The sequence below is a fragment of the Ursus arctos genome, unplaced genomic scaffold (assembly GCF_023065955.2).
Source record: "Ursus arctos isolate Adak ecotype North America unplaced genomic scaffold, UrsArc2.0 scaffold_26, whole genome shotgun sequence".
NCBI lineage: Eukaryota > Metazoa > Chordata > Mammalia > Carnivora > Ursidae > Ursus > Ursus arctos.
Window position 1 is genome coordinate 22,528,684 of NW_026622941.1, and position 23,104 is coordinate 22,551,787.

Here is a 23,104-nt window from a genome sequence, read left to right on the forward strand (position 1 = left end):
GTATGTGATCACATCCATTAAAAACTCTGGACAACGCTCCATGCATACTGCCATATTGATGCTGGGAGAGTAATACATCTGACTCTATAAGGAGAGGACAATGAAAGCTCTGTGGTTGGTTCTTCAAGCCTCAAACTCTGACTCAGCCTTAGCCTTATTTTTATCAGCTTGCGACTCAACCTTATATACTTTTTCCCCTGGCTGATTTTAATTTGTATCCTTTCCCCGAAATAAACTATAACCTTGAGTATAACCTGCTTAAGTGAATACTTCTGGCACATTGTCAAACCTGAAGGTGGTTTTAGAAACCCCTCAAACTTGCAATTGGTGTCAGAAATGAGGAATATGTGGGGAAATGTGTTTGTAGTTGACTGAGTTTGTAGTTGACTAATTGTGCAATTAAACTCTTGTACCTTTCTTATTTAAATCTAGAAATCCCCAAAACTTTGAAAGATATCTTACTTTATCATTCAAGTTAAGTTAACAAAGCTCTTACTAATAAAAATCACTTTGAAGTGATTGTGTTTATGTATAGATTATATGGCATTGTTTTATTTTTCCTTGCACAAACAATAAAAACCACTCCCACTGTCACACCCCCAGTAATAAATATAGAAATGTTTTGTTTTGTTTTGGTAATGTGAATGGTAGGAATATACAGAAGTGAATGAGTCACACGCTAGTAAAATTTTTAAAGATTAGTAATAGTAGATCTGCCAAGGTCAGATGTTAGAAAATTAACTTCATTAAAAGATGTGCTAGTTTTCAAACAAAATATTAATTAAATCATAATTTTATTTTTGCTTTTCCTAAGTGCTTAGATTGCATTCTGCAAGATGCTGTTCACAACTTGTTTTTGTTCTTTGTAAATGTTATAAATAAAAGTTTGGTAGGCGGAATTTAAGATGCCCCTCCCAAATTCTCCTAATTGGGAAACATGCTCCGCATAGTCGCTAGAAATGTGAATATCATGGATTTTACTCTCCCGAATAGGTTATATTATATAACTTCAAAACAGGGAAACTACCTGGGTAGACCTAACCTTCTAAATCTTAACCTAGAGGTTAAAGACAGAGGAAAAGAGAGATCTGAATCACATGGAGGACCTGACACACCGCTGCTAGCCTCGGATGGGAGAGCACCCACAGAACTGCAGGAGCTACAGACAACCCCAAGCTAACAGCCAGCAAGGTAACAGGGATCCCAGCTCTTACAACCACAAAGACCTGAATTCTACCAACAAGAATGAGTTTGGAAGCAGATTTTTTCCCTCCAGAGTGTGCACGTAAGAACTCAGCCAGGCCAACCTTCATTTTCAGCCTGTGGTTCTCTGGGCAGAGAAAGCCACGCCATGCTAGACTCGACCTGGAGAACTATGAGCTAGTAAGTGGGCATTGTTTTAAGCCACTAAGTTTTTAATAATTTGACACACACCAACAGAAAATCAGTACACACAGGAACAAAACTGCATATATTTTACTGACCTCTCTTTAGTCTCTTGCTGTAAAAACAAGTATCAGTTATGTGCTCGGATTCATGACCATGTAGACCCCAGGTTGCCATAGCCAATGCTGAAAATTCATCGACTCACTCTGAACAAGAAATGCAGAAAAGACACTATGCCATAAGCTATAGACTGAATGTTTGTGCCCTCCAAAAATTGTATGCTAAAACCAAATGCCCAATGTGATGGTATTAGGAAGTGGGGTCTTTGGGAGGTGCTTAGTTCATGAGGGTGGAGCTCTCATGAATGGGATTAGTGCTATTATCAAAGAGACCCCACAGAACTTCCGACTCCCGTCTACCATGTGAAGTTACAGCAAAAAGATGGCCATCTAGGAAGCAGGCTCTCTCCAGACACAATGTGCTGGTGCCCTGATTATGGGCTTCCCAGACGCCCTAACTGTGAGAAATAAATTTCTGTTGTTTATAAGCTACTCAATTTATGGTATTTTTATTATAGCAGTCCATATGGACTATGACAAAAATGTATTTATTGCCTATAAAACAGATCATTTGGAAATCTCAACTCTCTACTATATGAAAGTTGTTGAGAAAGTAACTCTTAAATATTAATTCTGTGAATTATCTCTGATTTTCTTGGGCCATCTTAAGAGGTGGGAACAGTCAGTGCCCATGCCTTCTTGAGGCATACATGGGAAACTACCATATGTTCAGTGAAGAGTGACAGACTCTCTAAGTATCTGGAAAGAGGTCGGAGATCACTTAAAAGGAATCTCTCAGGAACCTTCACAGAACATGTTCCCTGTCTCATTCTCTTTTCATTCATTACTACAATGCTGCCATATTATATTTTATAAAACACAAATCTCATCATGTTGTACCCCTACTCAAAATGAACAATTTTGATGGCCCTCAAGATAAAGTCATTCATCCATTTATACACTAAATACTCAAGTATGTACAAGACGCCAAGTTCTGTGCTAGGTGATAGAGACACAATGGTCAGTATGACAGACGAGGTCCTGCTCTTCACTGAGCTTTGCTCTTTCAAAAATATACTTCCCATCTTATTCATAAAAGACTGTAATTAATCTTTAATCCCTGCCGTGGGCTTCACTCCTCTGGGAAGCCCTCTTTGACACTTCTAGGCAAAATTAGGCAACGCTTCTCTCCCATAAAATACTGTTCCTAATCATAAAATAAAATTGACCATATTGTATTAAAATTGCATGAGATTGCATGCCTGCATCCTCCATAAGCAGAATATAAGGAGAAAATTCAGGAAATGTATATATCCCAAATTCCTAGAGTCAAAAAGAGATTATGAATGAGTAGCACCTCTTGGGAGGAGCTAACTCTGGATCTACTCCCTTCCGTAGGGTAGGCTATACAATATACACACATAATGGAGAGCGAGTGTTCTAACTTGAGAGTAGGAACTAGGCTGGGAGGTAAGGAAGGAGAGCCCATGAAATAATCTGTGCTAGCCCACACATCTTCAGTATGCAGTGCTGTGATGATAATTCCTCCTGACTCTCTATACTCTCTATCTCAGTTAGGAGTTCCTGGAGGTCTGGCCCTCTGTAGACTCCAGTATGCAAGCGGGGAGGTCAGCTACTATCTAGAACAAAGGTGCTGTTAATCAGCTTACCTGGTGAGACAACAATCTTGGATGACAGAATTTGAGACTAAAAAGTTGTTTAAGGATTTCCAAAAATCCCCTGTGAAAAAAACAAGAAAATGTGGATCTAACAGATAGAGCCAATATAGGAATTCTCATGTACTTACAGAGGAAGGGGAAAATAAGTGTAGGGCAAGGAGAGAGGCAGAGCTCAGAAACAGGGGCCAGGCTTTCTGCATATTTTCTTATTAAATTGATAAGGAGGTGGGGCAGGAGAATGTCGACTGGATAAAAGGAATCCAAGGACCTATGGACTGAAAGTTCTCTTTCACGGACATCATTTGTTGGGGAGGGGTGGAGCAGGTCAGAAGCCTCTCAGAGTATCCCTGTTGTAAGTTTTGTACCCATCTAACTTGGCGAAGGAGAAATAAAACACTGGTGAAGGAAGGTTTCCAGATAGACTGAGTTACAATCAGTTATTCTTCACAGGTTGTGTGCATGTGCAAAGAGCCTAAAAAATTCCAACACACACACACACACAAACACAAGCGTGATACAGAGAAAGACTGAGAAAGCCTTGGGATGAGAAAAGAAAAGGGAACTCGAGTTCAAGGCAATGGTAGGTCAGCAACAGCCACCCTGGCTCAAAATCAAGGTGCGGCCCACCACACCATCAAGAACATGGGCCTCTATGGATAGAGGGCAGTACCAGAGGGCAGAAGCCAGGAAGGAAGGATGCAGACGACAACCCCAGGGCCAGCAGGCACAGGTGTGGTGCTCCAACTCCCGCGCCAGTCAGAGTGACACATAAACCCTTCAAAGACAGTTTCGTTAGTGCAGACAGGAGCAGAGCCAGCACGAAAGTGAGGTTTGTGAGGCACTTAGGAGGGCACAGAATGTAAGCAGCATCCCTCTCAGGGTCATATAACTGCAGGGCTGCCACCAGAGAGGGCTGCCTCCTTACATTTTACACTCAAGGTGCCTTGCTCACCCCAGCCTAGTCTAGGCCTGGGAAATAGAAACAACAACAACAACAACAAAACCAGAAAGAGATAACTTGATAGTGAGGACACTGAATTCTTTTGTGCTATGCTGTATTTACTTTTGATTGCTTTTAAATCTGCCCAGGAGGGTGAGGACTCAGGAACAGGAATACATTATGGAAACAGCCCATTTTCTTTCTATATTATAGTAGCATTGGATACACTGTGACCCAATTAGATGTGTCTCAAAAATTACTACAATGTTTTATCAGATTATTTTTCTATTTAAATTACCCAAATCACTATAAAAATCTTTTTTTTTTCTTTATACTTTATACATTGTCTAAGCTTATCAGGTCTACTTCTTCCCATACTGTTGAAAATTACATGTTACCTCACTCAACATAGGAAAAAAACCAAGAACATCAATTTCGTGAGGGTCAGGAAGAAGGATGACCACCTGCACTCCCTTGCCACCCTGAGGCATATTTCCTCCTGTGAAGTCTGCCAAAAAGACACAAAATCTAAAATCTGAAATCACGATACATCTTAAATACTCTGGCAATTAGCCTAATTTAAACCATTAAGATGTGTGCTGTGGCTCCTTTTACAAATTTCAAGAACTTTCACATGTTCTATTTAGTAACTCCATAGGTAGAAGTACTATGTTGGAAACTGCCATGAGGACCTGCAGGTTTTACCTTTGTACTGTAGTGACTAGATGAGTGTTCTTGGACAACAAGCTGAGTTGTTCTTTCAGAGTATTATATTCATCACATTGAAGGGCGAGCCTAACCACGTTCCAAAGTTCCACCTGCTCTAATATTTCCACCTCAAATAGATAGCATCTTCCGATAGTACCATAACGTAATACATGAATAAGGCACAAAAAAGTTAACTAATTGGCCAATCACAATAAAAGAACTGGTAGCATAAGGAATTAGAGGCAGATACGTTAAATGAGATGGGGGAGGGGATGATCCACAGTCCTCCTAATCAAACACATTGTTATTGTATAGGAAGGACTATGCACTGGCCTCATGCTAAGTGCTTTACATGTAATACCTAGCTTAATTCTCAAAACGACTCTAGAACTATGGACTTCTATTATACCCATTTTATGGACAAGAAAACTGGCACAAGAGATGAAGAAATATGCTCAAGATCACACAGCTAGAAAATCTTTAGCTAACTATGATACTCCTATTATTTGCAACCAAAAGAATTCACCCAAAATACAGCAAAAAGTACAGGACAAAAGAAATTCTAGAATCACCACATATTAGAAATGTTCACCATAGCCATTTCTGAAAGTACAGTTAAAGAAGACTGCAGAAAGAAGTTATTGCTCAAAAAAATTATTTTCATGAGGTGGTAGTACAGAAATGCACACAAAGTTGAAACTGGAAAGGATATAATCATTTCTTGACTGCATTCTACAGGGAGAAAAATCAGTTTACTAGGGTAATGGCAAGACTGTGCCTGGAACCCAGGCTTCTCTTTTTTTAGCCTAGTGCTCTTCTGGTCTTTTTCTAAAACTTTTGGAACGGGCATTGTGACTAAGAGTGCAGACTCCAAAGCCAGCCTGCTCAGTTTGGATTCCTATTCTCACTCACTAGCTGCATGATCTCTGCCTCAGTTTCCACATCTACAAGATGTAAGGACTAATACCTACAGGATAGGGTTGTTGTGAGGAGTAAAATAATGAATACACATCAAACACACAGGACCATTCCTGGCACCCAGTAGGGACTGAGTAAATGTTGGTCTTTACTAGTACCATGATAACACATGTGGAAAATAAGGAGGCCAAAACATTAACAGTCATTCAACAACACAGAGAGCACAAAAGTCTTTGTAATAAATACCATTTGCGATTTATCCATCCAAAAAGTCTATTCCTGACTCTCCCAAGCACACCATATAGACAACAGAGAGTAAATTTTTGTTAGGACTAGAGATAGAGGAAATGAGAACTCATTTCCTAGCCAAGTTTTAGAGAGGAACCCTGGCTTCCAGTCTTAGCTCTATCATTAGTAACTGGATGCTGGAAAACCAGACCATGTCTCCAAGTCTCAGTTTCCTTCTTGGAACTTTGCTATCTAGGGATACTTCTGGAGGTTTCTCAAATTTCATTCATAACTGAGGTCAGAAAGATTTCATATATTAATTTTAATTATTCTAACTAAGTGAATGATGTATAATCTTTAATTACAAAATCTTTTGTTTTCTTGCTTTGCATCAGATTTCCTGCCATTATTAATGAAAGCATGATTATAGGAAAACATGTATAATTTGCAATTCAAAGTCTTTAATCTTAAAAGGATCCCATGGGTGGAAGAAATGGGGAACAAGTGCCCTAGGTCTGTCCCTTGCATAGCCCACCACTTGCTCAAGGGATCCCAACTCATAAAGGAGGAGGACTGTATAGCTTTAAAATGACTTCATTCCCATATTTACATATTTTTAATAGGGCTATGATGAATCTCCTTCCGCTTGACTCCTATTTTGAGCTGTGATATTTTAATCTCCATTCTTGCTGCAACTTAGCAGATGAATGTGCAGTGTGACAGAGCTCAGAGGAAATAGTATAAATAAAGCAAAGTGGAGCTATGACATCTCACATTTTATAGCTTTTTTATTGTAGCCGAAGCATAAACAGAGCACAGCTGTGTTATACTTACCGCTGTGAGCACTCCCTCAATCCTCACCCCCTATTGCTTTTAAAAAGACAGTGCTCTTATTCAGAAAGCTTTGGCCGTGGGTACGATGGCCCCACCGGGGCAGCCTCTACCCCAAACCTCTACATTTGATGCGTTTCTCCTCTTACAGATGTAGATTTGTCATGTTCTGTATCATTCATCCGACTGAAAACCAACACGTCAACTGCAGCCCACACTGCAAAAGCACGCTGCTCTTACCTATCGGAAGATAACTCCACAACCAAAACTGTAACTGTCATTCCTTCTCAACACATGCACTGTGCCCAAATAATTTCCACACACTCTCTTAATAGAAGACATGCAACAAGCTAGAAGTATTCAAAATAGTGCACTCTCTTAATGAAAACCCCTTTTAAAATGAAGAAGTTGTATTTCTCACTTTCAAGTTAATTCTTAGTCATGTCTGCGTGAAAGTTGGAAATGCCAAGAGGGTGAAATAGAGTGCGAGTTAGAAAAGTGGTGTTGAGATGTGCAACATAATTCCACTGGCTGACACGGTGATCAGGTTGTGGAATTCTTCAGGCCGGTTACATAGTTCAGGAAATCTGAAGAAGACAGAGTAAAACAAACAGCAAGCACCTTCTACACTCAGACAAACAAGAAGTCATGTATACACAGAGCTGATTAGCCCAGGATAAGCCCCCGATCAAAGCAAAGCCAATCAGAGTCCTTCCCTGAGATATTTTATTTCAGTAGGATGGAAAAAGCAGCCAGCTCTAAAATTCCTGAGCTGTCATCAATGGAGACATTTCCTCCCCTACAGAGAAATCTCCACTGCAGGAAGAAAGAGTAAAGTCACTACCTAAAGTGACAGGGAGACAAGAGAAGGAATCAAACCCTGAGAGAATATGGCTTCTTGGTCGCAACTGCTCCAAAGGCCAGTCTCCATTTCTGCCTTCCCCAGATTTGGTAATTTGCTTTCTCTATATTCCTTTACCCAACAAATTCCAGCTTTTTCTCTCAAACTGCCTCAAATCGGGTTTTATCACTTAAAAAAAAAAAAAAAGGAATCCTAACTATTACACCTTCTAGAAGAGACTTTTTTTTTTTCTTTTTCAGTTGGGTTAGGATTTATTCTTCCTTTTTCAAATACCACCACACTACTTGTGGGAAGGAAGGAAAACCCTCTGGGCTTGTAAAGGAATGTGTAATGAAAATTCAAAAGACACATGCATCCAAGTGAAAAGAATATAGGGGCATAGTAGCCTATACACCAGTGAAGTGAAATGAAAGACAGGAAGATTGATTTGCATCATCATTAACATGGAAGGAGAAAAGCACGAGAACACAATGACTGCAAGAACCACCTCCATTGACAAACATAATTGTTTCGAAACAACAGGCCCAACTGGGCTAACACAGGGGCAAAGTTGGTACCCCAAGCTTCTCAGCTATCTATCCGCCCAAAGTTGCTCTTCTGCCAAGCTCATTGTTTACCAAGCTGCCAGCCCAGCCCAGGGATCTGATTAGCAATTTGCACTTTTGTGAGAGGATTAACAGAATTCCTTTGTTTTGATGTCGGATTATCAAACTGCATCTTTAAAGAGGTGTGACCTCATCCAGATTCATAAGCCTGCTCCCTTGAGAATGACTTGAATTTTACTCTACTTGCGCAACATATAATTTCATAAAGGAGTTACTGTCAAAACATGGTACTCAATTCTTGATGTGTGCGAAGAAGCACATTTGTAATGTAAATAACCTCAGAAGTTTTGTGATATTTTAAAATAACCCATCTGGTGGGAAAACAAGGATTTTCAACCCATTTGGTTCCAGCACTGTAAATTAGTGTGCATGTAGCTCATGGAACCCAGAGATAAACCCCCTTTTCCAAACTGAGACTCATGATGCTTTTATTTTCAAGGGCAAGTATTTTTAATTGTCTCATTCTCTTGAAATATCTTTTTAAAAGGAAAGCAGAATGTGCAAAAGAGTAAACTGAGGAAAGCCAAAGAACGTGATGGCTGAGTTCAAGATGATAATGATAGCAAACTGTTCATACTGCTTGGTTTCTATGTCCAGCTTCACCTAAATATAAAGATGAATGAGGAAAATACAAGAAGAGTTTTGTATTTCGTTTAGGAATAGGCAACTAATCAGAAAGAAAGTCCCTGAAATTTCCACCAAAGTTTGAAACAAGTAAAACTTCCAACGGGGGCATCTGCAGGGCAGTATGCAACAGATTGAGAAAATCAGTCTGCAGACTTTGCACTAGTGTAATTTTTACTTGAGGTGGCAATCCCAAATAGAATGCCCAAGACCAGTCCAGCCTATGAAAGGCATGCATTACTGGTGTGAGAACTGTATCTTGGGAAGCACATAAATGCTCATTCAGCTACAAATAGCAAAAGGGCAGTCTGGCCATAACAAATGCTCAAAAAGCCAGACAGTGCTGCAGATGAAGTGGCAGATTTACTTGTTGACAAACTAAAAACCAAAACAAACAAGCAACCAGAACATCCTGTTTCATAAGGAGGAAGCAAGTATAATTAAATATGTCTATTTTTAACATTAATATAGATTGTCCCCCCAAGTTAATAGATTTGGAATGTTTCTTTAAATTAGGAAACCTCCAGTTACAGTGAGAGTATACCAGGTGGGCCCTGATAAATAAAGGGAGAGGTAATGTTTGTCTGTCTAGAAGTATAATGCATATGTACATGGCCATTAAATCAATGGTTCTTAATGGATGGTTGCGTGGATCAATAAACTCACTTGGAAAATCTTTTTTTAAAAAATCAAGTCATGTACCGCACCTTACAACCAGTGGGTGGGATGAGAACATATTTTTCTGAAAAATCTCAAGTATTCTACAAAACCCTCTTAAATAGCCACCTCCTATATTTGAAAATAGCCCTTCTATATGGATGATTTGCTAGTCGTGCCTTACCAACTAAATTGGAAACGTCCTTAAAAAGGTGGATCATGTCTCTTAAGAACCTCATGCAGTCACCTGCACAGAGTTTGGTGTTCAATGAAAGTTGGATAAATAAATTCAAAAGACTTGTGATTAATTAAATACTTCAGGGAGAGTAGGAATGAAAAAATAATTTAAGAATTTGACTTTAACCCAAAGCTGCCTACATGGAATTCAAGAAGAAAACAATGTGCATTCTCTTTCTGTAACCATAAATACAGCACACCAGCCAAAACCAACCTTAAATTATTCATTTATTCAACATAAATCTGTTGAATGTCTCCATTTGCTAGGAACTAGCTTGTGCTCTTGAGATAGAGAAGTAAACAAAACAGACCAAGCTCCTTGCCCTCGTGCAGCTAATATTCTAGTCGGGGAGATAAAACATAAACAAGATAAATGATGTTAGTTAGAGAAGGGCTAAGGAGAAAAATTAAACTAAGGGACGATACAAAGTGTTTAGGGAAGTGCTAGATAAAATTTTAGATAGAAGAGAAGGAAGGGCCTCACTGAGAAGGCGCCATTTGAGTTGAGACCTGAAGAAAGTGCCAGAATGACTCATTCGGTAATGGAGCAAGAGCACTTCAGGTAGAGGGCAGCTTGTAGGAGGGCAAAGGTCTTAAGAGGGATGGTGCCCAGCATGTCAGAGAAAGACCAATGGACAGTATGGCTGCTACAGGGTGAGTGAGAGGGGGAGTAGCAGAAGATGAACTCAGCGAGGAGCCTGGTAGGGGCTTACTCTGCTCCTTGAGGGTCACAGCTAAGGACTCCCGTGAGGAAGGAAGTCACTGCAGACCCTGCAGCAGAGAAGGTCATAATATGACTAATCTGATTTACACTTTAAAGGGTCACCCTGGCTGCCATATGAAAATTGACTGAGGGGAACAAAGGCAGGAGTCCAGTTAGAAGCCTACAGTTGTAAGCAGAAATGATGGTGGCTTGGACCACACTGGCAATAGTGGAGACGAGGAAAGGTTGTCAGATCCTGGAAGTATTTTGAAGGTCATGCTGACAGAGTTTTGTTGAGGTATTAGGTGGAGGATACGTGAAAGAAAGGAGTCAAGGATGATGAAAGGTTTGGGGTCTGAGCAATGGGAAGAATGGATTTTCCTTGAACTGAGCAGAAGAAGACTTCCGGGGAGCAGGTGTGAAGGGCACCTCCAGGGCTCATTTACATGTGCCACGTGGAGTTGCCAGGGAGCCTTTTGGAAATGCGTGTGTGGCATTCAGGAGAGAGGTTACAATGTAACAGAAATTTATATTCTCCAAACAAAAATTTTCCTAGCTCCGAACACTATAAGCACTTGTTTTCAAATGAGTCTTTATTTAAAAGACAGGACAGAATTTGCAGTGTCTAAAATAATGGTCTTTTAAAAAGTACAGAAATCCTTACACAGCCATTTGGTTTTAATAGAGACAATTTCTTAAAGCCCATCATATACTGATAAATCATAGGCAGTTAAATTCATGCTGTCAACGCACATAATGAATGCTAAAGTAATAGCCTAAGTGTGGTGGTCTGACTCAGTATGACTGGAGCTCAGATAATCCAGAACAAATATTTAGCACCATGTCTGGATGTGTAGGCCTCACACTTCCCCAGGAATGGCAAGGAAACTTACATGCTCATGCTTCTGAGGGTCTGTTGATGAGAACTCATGCCGAGCACATTTTAAGTTGTGTGTTTCAGCTTGAAGGTTTACGGAAAATTTAAAAAATAAATTGAAAAGATTAAATGTTTTATAGTTTTTTACTAAATTATGTGACTTTCCCTTTAAATCATTATGTAAAAATGACTTTGATAATTGCATATTACCTTATAGTCATTATCGTCATCATCATCACCAATATCATAGCTATCTTTTACTAAGCTCTACTATGTGCTAGGCCTCATGTATTACTTTTATAATTCTACGTACCAGATCCTGTGTGTTATCTTATATGTATTAAATCATTTAATTCTAATATTAACCCTATGTTATTCATAAATATTTGTTACACTGAAGCCAAATGTCTCATGAAAAGAAAACTTACAAAGAAATGTCTTCTACTTCATTGTGAAACCAAAAACAATAGTGAAGAATAAAACATACATAAACATGGGGAATTGGAAGCAACTGAGAAAGTTGTACTCCTAGGTCCTTGCCATGTAACTGGGAAATGTCTATCTGAACAATCATCCTATACTAAATGTCCTCCACCAAAATAAATGCCTTATTCCAGTGAAATGCCATCCATTCAATGAACTGACAATAATTTCAGTGGCTAGTTAATAAAAATTAAAATAGCACTTAGAAATAGAGTAATCTAAAACTATTGGCCTTTAGTAAGGAGTAAAATTTATTGTACAAAATATTGAGAGGAGAAAAATTAGAGTAATTTCTAAAAATCCAAGAAGTCTAATCAAATATTTATGATATATCTGGGTGTCCAGAAATAAATTAAAGGAAATAGAAAATATACTTAGAATACTCACAGTCTTGAGTATTCCTTCCAAATCCTCCAACCGCTTCAGTTGGCAGGACATAATCAGTGGTTTATTTGCATATTGTCCACAGTTGTAAATGAGCATCTTCGTTTCTGGATTTTGGCACTGGACCATGTAAATGATTATACTGCTATATATTTAATGTAGTAGATATAAAACATGGCACCAAGGAAAAGTACCAATTTTAGAAAACCGTAAAACTCATCGAATAACTTCTCTAAATTCCTCAACGTAAATACCCTGCAAACTGTGGGTTGCTGCACCTAGCATCTCCATTAACGCAATCTCTCAAGGACTGTCCCACTCTCTTCTCATATCGCTTTCTTCCATATCCCATCCCTGTGGATCCGGTTTAGGCAAAAGGAGTGAGGAGTAGCATAAAGCATGCCTCTTGGCCGGCAGTCAGATGTGGGCTCTGTGGCAGATCTAGCACTCCCCTTATAAATCCAGAAGGAAACCTAGTGAAACATACCGGAGAGAAGATACACACACTTCTTTGACATCCTTCGTGTTCAGGAAAGCCGACTATAATTTTCTTAGGCTATTCAAGTGCCGTATTTTTACTGTCATTTTAAACTAAAAAGAAAAGTAGGGCTAATATGCATAATCAGTAAAATTGTTAAGGAGGCAAATTTTATTTCTCCAAATCCTACATAGTCTTTGACAACAAGCTTCTTCCTTTTTCTTCTGCCATTTCTCTCCTCAGATTTGTCTCTGACCACATTAGAGTTCAAGTTATTTGTCAGTGAAGTTGAACTCAAGGTAAACACCCCATATTTATAATATTTCCTTTGCTTTCTCACTATCATCAAAATGTACCTATTCCACGTTCTATTAGCCAAAGCCCAGACCTTGAACTTCTAAAACCACAGCTAGTCAAATGATAATACAATTGGTGCCAATACACCAGCGGTGAGAGACAGAAACTTAGAGTTGCAAGGGAAACATCAGAGGTAATTCAATCCTTCGCTTGAAGCTGGAATCCTCTATGTAGTTTTTCTATCATTGTCTCAGATTCAGTACAACTCCATTTCCAGAGATCAAAATGCACTTCATTTTGAGGCAAAACATCCCATTTTAACTTTCCTCTACTGGTCTCAGTTCCAGAGTTACACATAATCACTCGTGTCTCACACCCACATGCAAGCTCCCTTTTCACCCAGCTCTGTGCCCTGGGTTGCTGACTTCTATAACATACTAAGAGAGTCCCTTGCTCCCAGGCTTCTGGTTAGGTTTTGAAAATGGGAGGCATCAGCAGGAGATCAAAGACTAGAGAAGAGTAAGGTCAGGATATGTACTTCTGCAGCTCCCTCCCTGCAAGTGACTTTCAGAATCTGGTGGTATCTCCCCAGTCAGGTGAGCTTCTCCATACAGTTCCCCTCTCCTGGTCCCTTCAGGCCTAGAGGTGGTGACAACCCTCCACTATCATTCCCAGAGCACTGTAACAACCCTTGTTAGTTCCTTTCAATAACAGCTCTATTGAGATGTAACTCACATACCATACAATTCACCCATTTAAAGTGTACAATTCAATGGTTTTTAACATATTCATCAAGTTGTGCAACCATTACTACAACCAACTTTAGCACATTTTCATCCCTCTAAAGAGAAACTCCATACCTATGAGCAGTCATTCTCCATTCTCTCAAGCCCTCAGCCCTAAAGCAGGCACAAAATCTCCTTTCTCTCCTTACAGATTTAGCTATGTGGACATCTCATATCAATGGAGTCACACAGTATGTGTTCTCTTATGACTGGCTCCTTTCACTTAGCAAATGTTTTCAAGGTTCATCCGTGTTGAGCACCAGTAGTTCATTTCTTTTTATTTCTGAATAATATCCCATTGTATAGATATGCCACATTTTATTTATCCATTCATCAGTTGATGGATATTTGGGTTCTTTCCACTTTTTGGCTATTATGATTAATTCTGCTCTGAGCATTGTGTACCAGTGTTCATGTGGTTCAACTTGATGAACTTAAGAATGGAGTTGCTGAGTCATATGGTAACTCACAAGGTTTAACCTTGTGAGAGTCTGAGAGACAGACTCTTCCAAGCAGCTGCCCATTTTATACTCCTGTCTGCAATGTATGATGGCTCCAATTTCTCCATATCCTCACCAATACTTATTATTTTGTCTTTTTTTATTGTGGCCATTTTAATGAGTGCAAAGTGGAATCTTACTGTTGTCTTGGTTTTTTAAAACCCTGTCTATATCGTTATAACTACTATTTCCTTTATTAAATGCTCCTCAAATTATTTCATTTAAGTCCATCATCTGTTTCTTTCATTTTTTTTTTTCATTATCAGTTTCTTTCATTATCTGTGGCCCTGACCGAGTTAAAGGCCAATGCTTTTTGATATTTTTAAGGACTATTTTGAAATCCTTCCTAAGTTTCCCTTTTTCAAGCTAAACAACTCCTCTTTATGTGAGCTATTAGTTTCCAGAGTATCTACCCCTCTAATTCACCAGCTTTAGACATTAAATTGTCAATGTCCTTCAAAATATCTTACCCATAAGTGATATACAAACTGACTAGTATCCTTTTCACCAGGTGATTATTTCATTGGTTATAGATATTATATTTCTTCTATTAATGCTGTTAAAGGTGACACTACCTCTTGTTTGAGCAGATATGTCCTACTGTTGGCCTCTACTGAACATAAGATCAACCAGAATATCTTGAAAATGGACTATCAAACTCAAATACCCCCTACCTGCAGTTGACCAGTTTATTTTAAAATTATATGTAGAATTACTTTTACACCATTAAATTTCATCTTGTCAAGTTTGGGCCAATATTGAGCCTATCACTGACTTTCTAAGTACCAAATGAAATAAAACAGGTTACAGTGGCAAACATGGCCTTGCCATAAAAGGTAATCAAAGTGTTAGTCCCCTTGCTTACTTTCTTCCTTCATCAAACTTTTTTTTTTAATGAATAGACAAACCTTTGCATATCATATTATCATATTGCGTCAAGTCTAAAGAAACAATTAGGTGGACTCTACCAAGGAATGTCCATTCTTTCTATTATACCCATTACAAGCCAAGACTCTTGGGGTCTCATTGTTATGCCTGCCCTAATAGCCTAAATTAATTGGTAGGTTTAGAGTTTTTTGAGAATGTCTAAATAATCTTTGTACCTAGTATGCTCCCCATTTCAAATTAGAGTATGTAAATGATCTCCATCTAAATCCAGTGGTTAGTCTTAACACCCAACCTAAACTGTTTGCTCTAGAGGTCAGGGTTCTAGTCTTAGGACTTAGACTTTTCTTTTGATACTATATATATATTTACAGATACATAAATAGAAATACACATTTAATATTTTGACTTATATATACTATTTAATATATAATTTAAGGTAATATACATATATATATTTAAAATACATATGTTTTATTTTAAACTATACTTGATATTAGTTTCAGGTTGGCAAGTCTCTGCATTATGCTACGCTCACCACCTGTGTGGCTACCATCTGTCACCATACAATGCTATTACAATACCATTGACTATAGTCCCCATGCTGTACCTTTCATCCCCATAACTTATTCATTCCATAACTGGAAGCCTATACCTTCTTCTCCCCTACATTCATTCTGCCTTTTCCCCCACCCCCTTCTCCTCTGCCAAACATCAGTTTGTTTTCTGTATTTATGGGTCTGTTTCTGCTCTGGGCTGTTGTTGTTTTGTTTGTTTGTTTGTTTAATTCCACATATAAATGAAACAACATAACATTCATCTTTGTCTGACTTAATTCACTTAGCATAATACCCTCTAGGTTCATCCATGTCACAAATTGCAAGCTATCATTTTTTATGGATGAGTAATACTCTTTCATATAAAAATGCATGTATACATATATATTCTGTCATATATATACACATGTGTATTTATATACACATATACATATATACATACATACTATATCTTCACCTATCAATGAACATTTAGGTTGCTTCCATATCTTGATTACTGTAAATAATGCTGCATTATATATAGGGGTGCATATATCTTTTGGAATTAATGTTCTCATTTTCTTTGGGTAAATACCCAGTAATGGAATTCCTGGACTGCATGGTATTTCTATTTTTAATTTTTTGAGGGACGTCTATGCTGTTTTCCACAGTGGCTGCACCAATTTACATTCCCACCAAAAGTGCACAAGGGTTCCTTTTTCTCCACATCCTTGCCAACACTTGTTATTTCTTGTCTTTTTGACACTAGCCATTCTGGCAGGTATAAGGTGATATCTCACTGTGGTTTTGATTTGCATTTCCCTGGTGATTAGGGATGCTAAGTATCTTTTCTAACATGTATGTTAGCCATTTATATGCCCGTTTATGGAAAAAGGTCTATTCAGGTTCTCTGCCCACTTTCTAATTGGATTATTTGTTTTTTTGGCATTGAATTGTATAAATTTTTTAAATATTTTGGATATTAACCCCTTTTTTGGATGTACCATTTGCAAATATCTTCTCCCATTTAGTAGGGTGCCTTTTTGCTTTGTTGATGGTTTCCTTCGCTGTACAAAAGTTTTTTTTTATTTTGATGTAGTCTCAATAGTTTATTTTTGCTTTTGTTTCCTTTGCCTGAGGGACATACCTAGAAAAATGCTGCTAACACTGATGATGACAAAGAGATTACTACTTGTTTTCTTCTAGTTATTTTATGGTTTTAAGTCTCACATTTAGGTCTTTAATCCATTTTGAGTCTATTTTTGTGTATGGTGTAAGAAAGTAGTTTTCCTTCATCAAAGTTCTTAATAAAAATATTAAAGAGGATAAGCCAAAGAATAGAATGGGTAGCACCTGACTACAGGCCTCTCTTTAGATTGATAAGCATATTAATCTATATCCTTTAGATACGGTTCTTCAGCTATTAGTCCATGTTACCTTACTGTCCACCAAACCAATTTCATTTATAATTTCTCAAAATTGTATGATATATTATAAAATTATAGTTTATAAATGATGGTATCTGATAATAGAATAACTTTATTAAAAAGAATAGAGTTAATTTTGCATGATTGGATGTTAGAAAACTCATCTAGCTTCTTGCAAACACCGTTTTGTTTCTAAGTGTTCAGAAATGATCTACAAAAGACACATTCTAGGGGTGCCTGGGTGGCTGAGTCGTTAAGCGTCTGCCTTCAGCTCAGGGCGTGATCCCAGCATTCTGGGATCGAGCCCCACATCGGGCTCCTCCGCTGGGAGCCTGCTTCTTCCTCTCCCACTCCCCCTGCTTGTATTCCCTCTCTCGCTGGCTATCTCTCTCTCTGTCAAATAAATAAATAAAATCTTTAAAAAAAAAAAGACACACTCTAGGAGTTTACTAAAATCCTTAAACCATAAATAAATGTAAAAAATAAATATAAACATAAAAAAATATAATCTTTTCTCTCATTTTAAATCCAGGGTAACACTTACTCATCTTGAGTCTTCTGACATTTCTTTTCTTCTATATGCTATTTCAAATTTCACCAACAACAGGTCTTTAAAAATAACATATTTAGTCACCACCTCACTCCATCCTATATCCTTCCCATATATGTATGAGTTAATCATAGGCATTCTGACCATTCAATACCTGAAATCAAAACATCTAAAAGTCACATTTGATTGTTCTCCTTTTCACACACACACACACACACACACACACACACACACACACAGCCACACCCACATCCAAACTATCAGGTAGAGCTATTCAAAATACGTGAAATATAAACCACTGGATTACTACTCACCAACTCCACTACTGTCACTAGTTCCAGCAAGAATCACCTCTCACTGGACTACTACAGCGGTCTCCTCACTGATCTCACAGTAGCTGGAGTAAGCTGCTAAAATGTGCCTCTGACCAAGTCACTCCCTCACTTATAACCAGCTTCCCATCACACTCAGAATAAAATCCAAGTGACCTGACCCTCCTTCCTTCCCAATGTCATTTGCCTGGTGCTCCTTCCCCTCACCCCCCATGGCTGACCACCTACGTTAGCCACACAGGCTTTCTTGCTGTTCGTGAAACCTAACAAGCTCAGTGTCTCTTCTGGGTCTTTCTTTACCTTTGCCATTTCCTCTCGCTAAAGCCTCCCCATAGATCTTTCCAGGACTTGTCATCACTCAGGACTCAGGTGTCCTCTCCTCAGAGAACTTCCCCTGGCCTCTTTATCTAAAATAGCACTTCCAATTCTCTTCCTTACTCTACTTCATCTCCTTCATTCATTTGGTTTATCACTATCTTGAAGTATTGTGTATTTATTCTCTTATTTCCACTTTCACCCCTAGGGCCTAAGCACTTCCAGAGCAGGGGCTTTTTCTGCCTTGTTCATCCAATATATTTCTGGCCATTTATAATAACAACCTACACCTAGCGAGCACTCAAAAAAAAATTAATAAATTGAATGAGAACCCCCAAGGAACAAATATAACGATATAAATTCTGATCTTGGTGGAAACAGGGAGAAATACATAAGACTGAGGGTTGCTTTGGCAAGTCTTCCAGTCACACTGTGCTTTAGGACCCCCATGTGAGAACACAGGCTTCATTCACTAACTACATCAATCAACAGACCAACAGGTCCAGTCTGAAACTGCTGGTATCAGAGAACCGCAGCATATGAGAGCCTTCAAGCTCAAGCGTGGGGCATGAGTATTTTTTTCCCTATCTCAACCACCACTCTCCCAATTATAATAAATGAATAAAGTAGATTGAAGTTAAGGAAAAATAAAGCAAAATTAGAAGCTGGCAAAAAGCAAACCCACTGCCTGGGGCAGCCTGGGGCTGATGGATGATGACAGCTAGCAGACAAATCCTGTTCCCCATTCTAAATTCTGTCTACTAAACAAATTAGCAAGCTCATCAATATCTGCACGGCGTTTACCTTCTGCAGCAACAGCTGCTGCAAAATCACGAAGCTGACTTTTTGGGTTGTGGTCTTGCCGATGGGACACATTTTTAGGCCAATCAGGGTCCAAGATAACAGAATGACAGCCTGATATTACAAGGAAGGGTTTTGTAAGGGCTTGGAGGGTGAACAGCTTGAAGGGCACCTATACTGAATCTATCACTTGTCCCCACCTCCCAAATAACTAGACGTCTGAATGATGAGATGTAAAAAGTGAAATTCTTCTGCTAGTAATTAATTAAATGTGTAAAACCTAAAAACATTAAGTCATTAAGCAGAAACTTGTGAGATATATAATCTTATGTCTGGATTATGCTTTAAACATAGTTCTTTCCATGAAAACTTGCACTCAGTGTGGATTTTATGAAAAAACTTTTCCATACTTTAAGAACTTATGACACAAAACCAATCTTCTATTTTAGCGTGAGAAGAAATTTTGCCTCCATCTCCAAAGAAGAGAGAAAAGACCCAATACAACAAATAGAATACACCATTCCCTAAAAGTTTAAAATGAAAATAGCAAAGGAGGAAAGAAAGGGATTTTATGATTAATTTTACAGGCACTGGTTTATATGCAGTTAGCTATCTGAAGATAAAAATGGCAAAATATTCTTAAAACATCCTGCTCTGGGAAAACATAAAACTGTGAGTGGCTTAGTTAATGATACACAATAATAGTACTGCAGAACTGAGACCCTGACCACTATTAATTAGGAGAAAGGTGATTGAAAGAAAATAGAAGAGATAGTAGAGTGCCTGAGTCTATTTCGGTACCTGAGTACCCGAGTTTTATTTCATTAAAGCCCTGAAATTCTTCGAAGTGGGTTGTGGGTTATATCACTTGTAACAAGAAAAACCTACCTCTCTCTGGTTAATCATGCCCCTTCATACTAAGAGGCAATAAAGCAGTAGAGACATTTCAAGAGAAGGCAAGCCTATCCTTACCTGAGAAAGAAAAAGAGGTCGTCAAGAACCTTATTGTAGCTGAGACAAGCCAAGTCACAGGATCCACTTCTCACTTGCCTTAAGCAGATTCTATCAATAATCCATGTAAAGGCTGCCTCCCAAGCTCAGTTTGGGCAGGGACCCTGCTCCCTCTGGCATTGCCAATCGCAGCTGATATTTGTTGATTGTCCACACCAAGCTGAAGAGCTGGCTACTATTGGGCATAGATGTCATGACGCTTGTCATTTAAAGAGATCTCACAGGGCGGCTATGGTCACTCCTATCTCTCCTCTGCTCTCAAGCATTTGGTACCTATCGATTAAGGTTCTCACCAAATTGTACAATTGATATTTGTACAAATGTCAGTATCCCCACCAGGCTATGAGAAAATATGTATCATTTCCTTTGGGGTCACATCTAGAATAGCACCTGAAAGAGTCAATCCATGTTCAGTAAGTGGCGAGCAAAAAGGTATCCTCTTACATTCCCCTTAAGTTAAAAATGCAGATGAAAACAGAGGAAAAGAGCAACAACAAAAATAGTATTTTTATTTTTTCACAATGGTGATATTCTTATTGGCTTTCTGCAGAAATCTAAACTCTTGTTTTTAAATTATGATGAACGTTTTCTCTAGATGGCGGGCTTCAGGAGGCCAGAGACAATTTTCTCCCCCCTAAGATAATGCTTGATGATCTCAAAGATTCTCAATAAATCCCTGTTGATTAATGAGCATTCTACGAAAGCCAGCCAGATATTGATGATTCTCCCATTTTTCTTCCTGCCACTCATTATACCTTTCCTAAAAAAGAAACTTGTTTTAAATGATCAGTCCCTTTCTTCTTCAGTGAAGAAGAGCTTTATCTAAAATGTACCACCACAGGGGTGGGGACTGCAGGGGCATTCACTCAGGCACAGAGCCTGGAGGATGAGAACAGATAACACAGAACTGTACTGAAAAGAAAAAAAAAAGGAGCTGCCATTTTTGTCAGTAGCCTCAGGTCTTTGGAGCCTAGAAGCCGTAAGTCGGTGTCTGGTATCAGCCTGTACAGGTTCAATCCAGGGAGATTTTAAGAAGAGCCATTTTAGAAATAAGAGTATTCGTGATAACTTGAAGGAAGTAGAAATAACTGGCAAAAAAAAAAAAAAAAAAAAAAAAGGACTCTTTCCCTATTGGTGTCTGACTCACTGTGTTACTTCAGATGTATGAGTAAGTTCTCTGTGCTCTACTTATCTATGAAGTTGGGGGAGAAATAATTAACTTCCATTAACTGTCAATAATTTGAATAGGATTAAGTTATATATTTCTACATTTTGTGACCCTTAAAATTGGCTAGCATGGCAAAAATAATACTATAGCATCCTCCTTGTGGAAATAAACCATCAATAATGCATTTTCAGGATTACCATCTTCCTCATTATCTATTCTGGGGTGCTGGAAATAAGTTACTTGTGTTATTTTGTGGGCCCTGACAGGCTGGTGCCTTGTCACACTCTTGCTTCTAATCTTCCAGAACTCTCAAGCTGAAAACAACTTTCAAACAGGGATTTCCTGGGTACTGCTAACACTGACATCAAAGCCTTCAGTTCAAGGGTCACATCTTCTCTCCCACTCCCCTGACGTCTCTGTCTGGCCTGAACTCACCGAACGAAATGCCCTCTTTATCTCAAAGAAGTACAGGCTGCTATGAGAAGGAGTCTGAGGAGGGAGGTTATTGGTTGCAATTGTTTGAAAGAGTCTAATAATTGCAGCTAGGGATCCATCCTCTCGTGTCACGCAAGTTGGAAAATGGGTCAGACATAATGCATTTGGTTAAGTGTCTAAACTGAAAAGGTGCTATTTTATTTTAAATGGCATAGTCTTTACAAAGGCTAAGGTTACTGGTGCAATGCTCTCTCATTTTAAAACGTATCAGGGACATGCCCTCTAAGGGTCAGGCTTTCATTTGCTGATGTTAATTCTCAGCTGCCTGCTTCTCGTCCTTCATTGTACCCTGTGTCTTAGCTGGGCACGCTCCTGATTCCCTGCTCTATCCAGACAGTCCATGTAAATAGTGTTTATGTTAAGGAAGTCATGTTCAGTGTGACTGGAGCACACAGAAACTGATGTTGTTGTCACTTTAGATTAAGCTCTTATTTTAGTAAAGGAGGCAATTGGAGCAGGCAGCTGAGTGGCCGAATGAAATATTCAGCTCATTTCATTTAGAGCTGCCCGGTTTGCATTGTTCACGCTGGCAAGGCTGGTTAACCCCGTTGGTGCCGGCACGGCCGCAGCCCCCACTGGCTCACGCACCCGCACGGAGGCTCCTTCCAGCCAGCACATTTTAAGTCATCCATCAATACACGTAGAAGTAATCAGGTGAACCCTGTGGGCACAGTCACCCTGCATACATCTTTATGAACTCCTATCCATTTGTAGGTCCAAAGTGGGTGCTTTAAAAAGGGGCTGTCTACATGTGTGCAGACTATGCCTACATGTCCGGGCACAACTGGGAGATGCGTGAGCACAGAGATGCTTAGGACAGAGCGTTTTTGTGTTGAGAGCTAAAATGTTAAAGTGTACAATGCATTTACCAAAGGAAGATGTTGAGCTTAATTCCCTGAAACATTGTAAGTGCTACCTGTGACCAGGTGGTGTTGAAAACACAGGTAGATACCATCGTCCTAGTATGTACTAGTTACATACATTTTTTTGTTTGAAATTATTATTTGGAAAAACTTCTATGGAGAGAGTCTTAGCACTCTGCTACCTTCTTGGGAGTACCCTTGATCGTGTCCTGGCCACTTTGGAGAATTTGAATTACCTGTTCTGAGACTCTCCTACCATTCTTTTATAACCCAATCTGACCAAAGTCTGCTGACTTCTGAAGCTTTTCCTTTCTCTCTTCTTTTTTCTCTTTCTCTCTGTCTCTCTCCCTCCCTCCCTCCTTCCCTCTCTACTTCTTTTAAAACACACAAACAAAGGCACCTGAGTGGCTCAGTTGGTTAAGACTGCCTTCAGCTGAGGTCAAGTCCTGCATTGGCCTCCCTGCTGAGTGGGGAGTCTGC

At 39.0% G+C, this 23,104-nt stretch overlaps 1 protein-coding gene across 23 annotated transcripts in view; it reads right to left on the reverse strand.

Annotated features, from left to right (window-relative positions):
• The window catches only part of SOX5 (SRY-box transcription factor 5), a 964,448-nt gene that overhangs the window by 792,841 nt on the left and 148,503 nt on the right, over positions 1-23,104 (reverse strand). For 2 of the 23 annotated variants that reach the window (XM_057303263.1, XM_057303262.1), the window contains exons 3-4: positions 3,116-3,185; positions 1,485-1,592 (exon numbers count right to left, since the gene is read on the reverse strand). The exons of 19 other annotated variants lie outside the window; for them this stretch is intronic. The gene's annotated coding sequence lies outside the window, so the exon portion shown is untranslated. The remainder of the gene's footprint in view (positions 1-1,484; positions 1,593-3,115; positions 3,186-23,104) is intronic. 2 more of the 23 variants (XM_057303266.1, XM_057303261.1) reach the window with 1 other exon arrangement.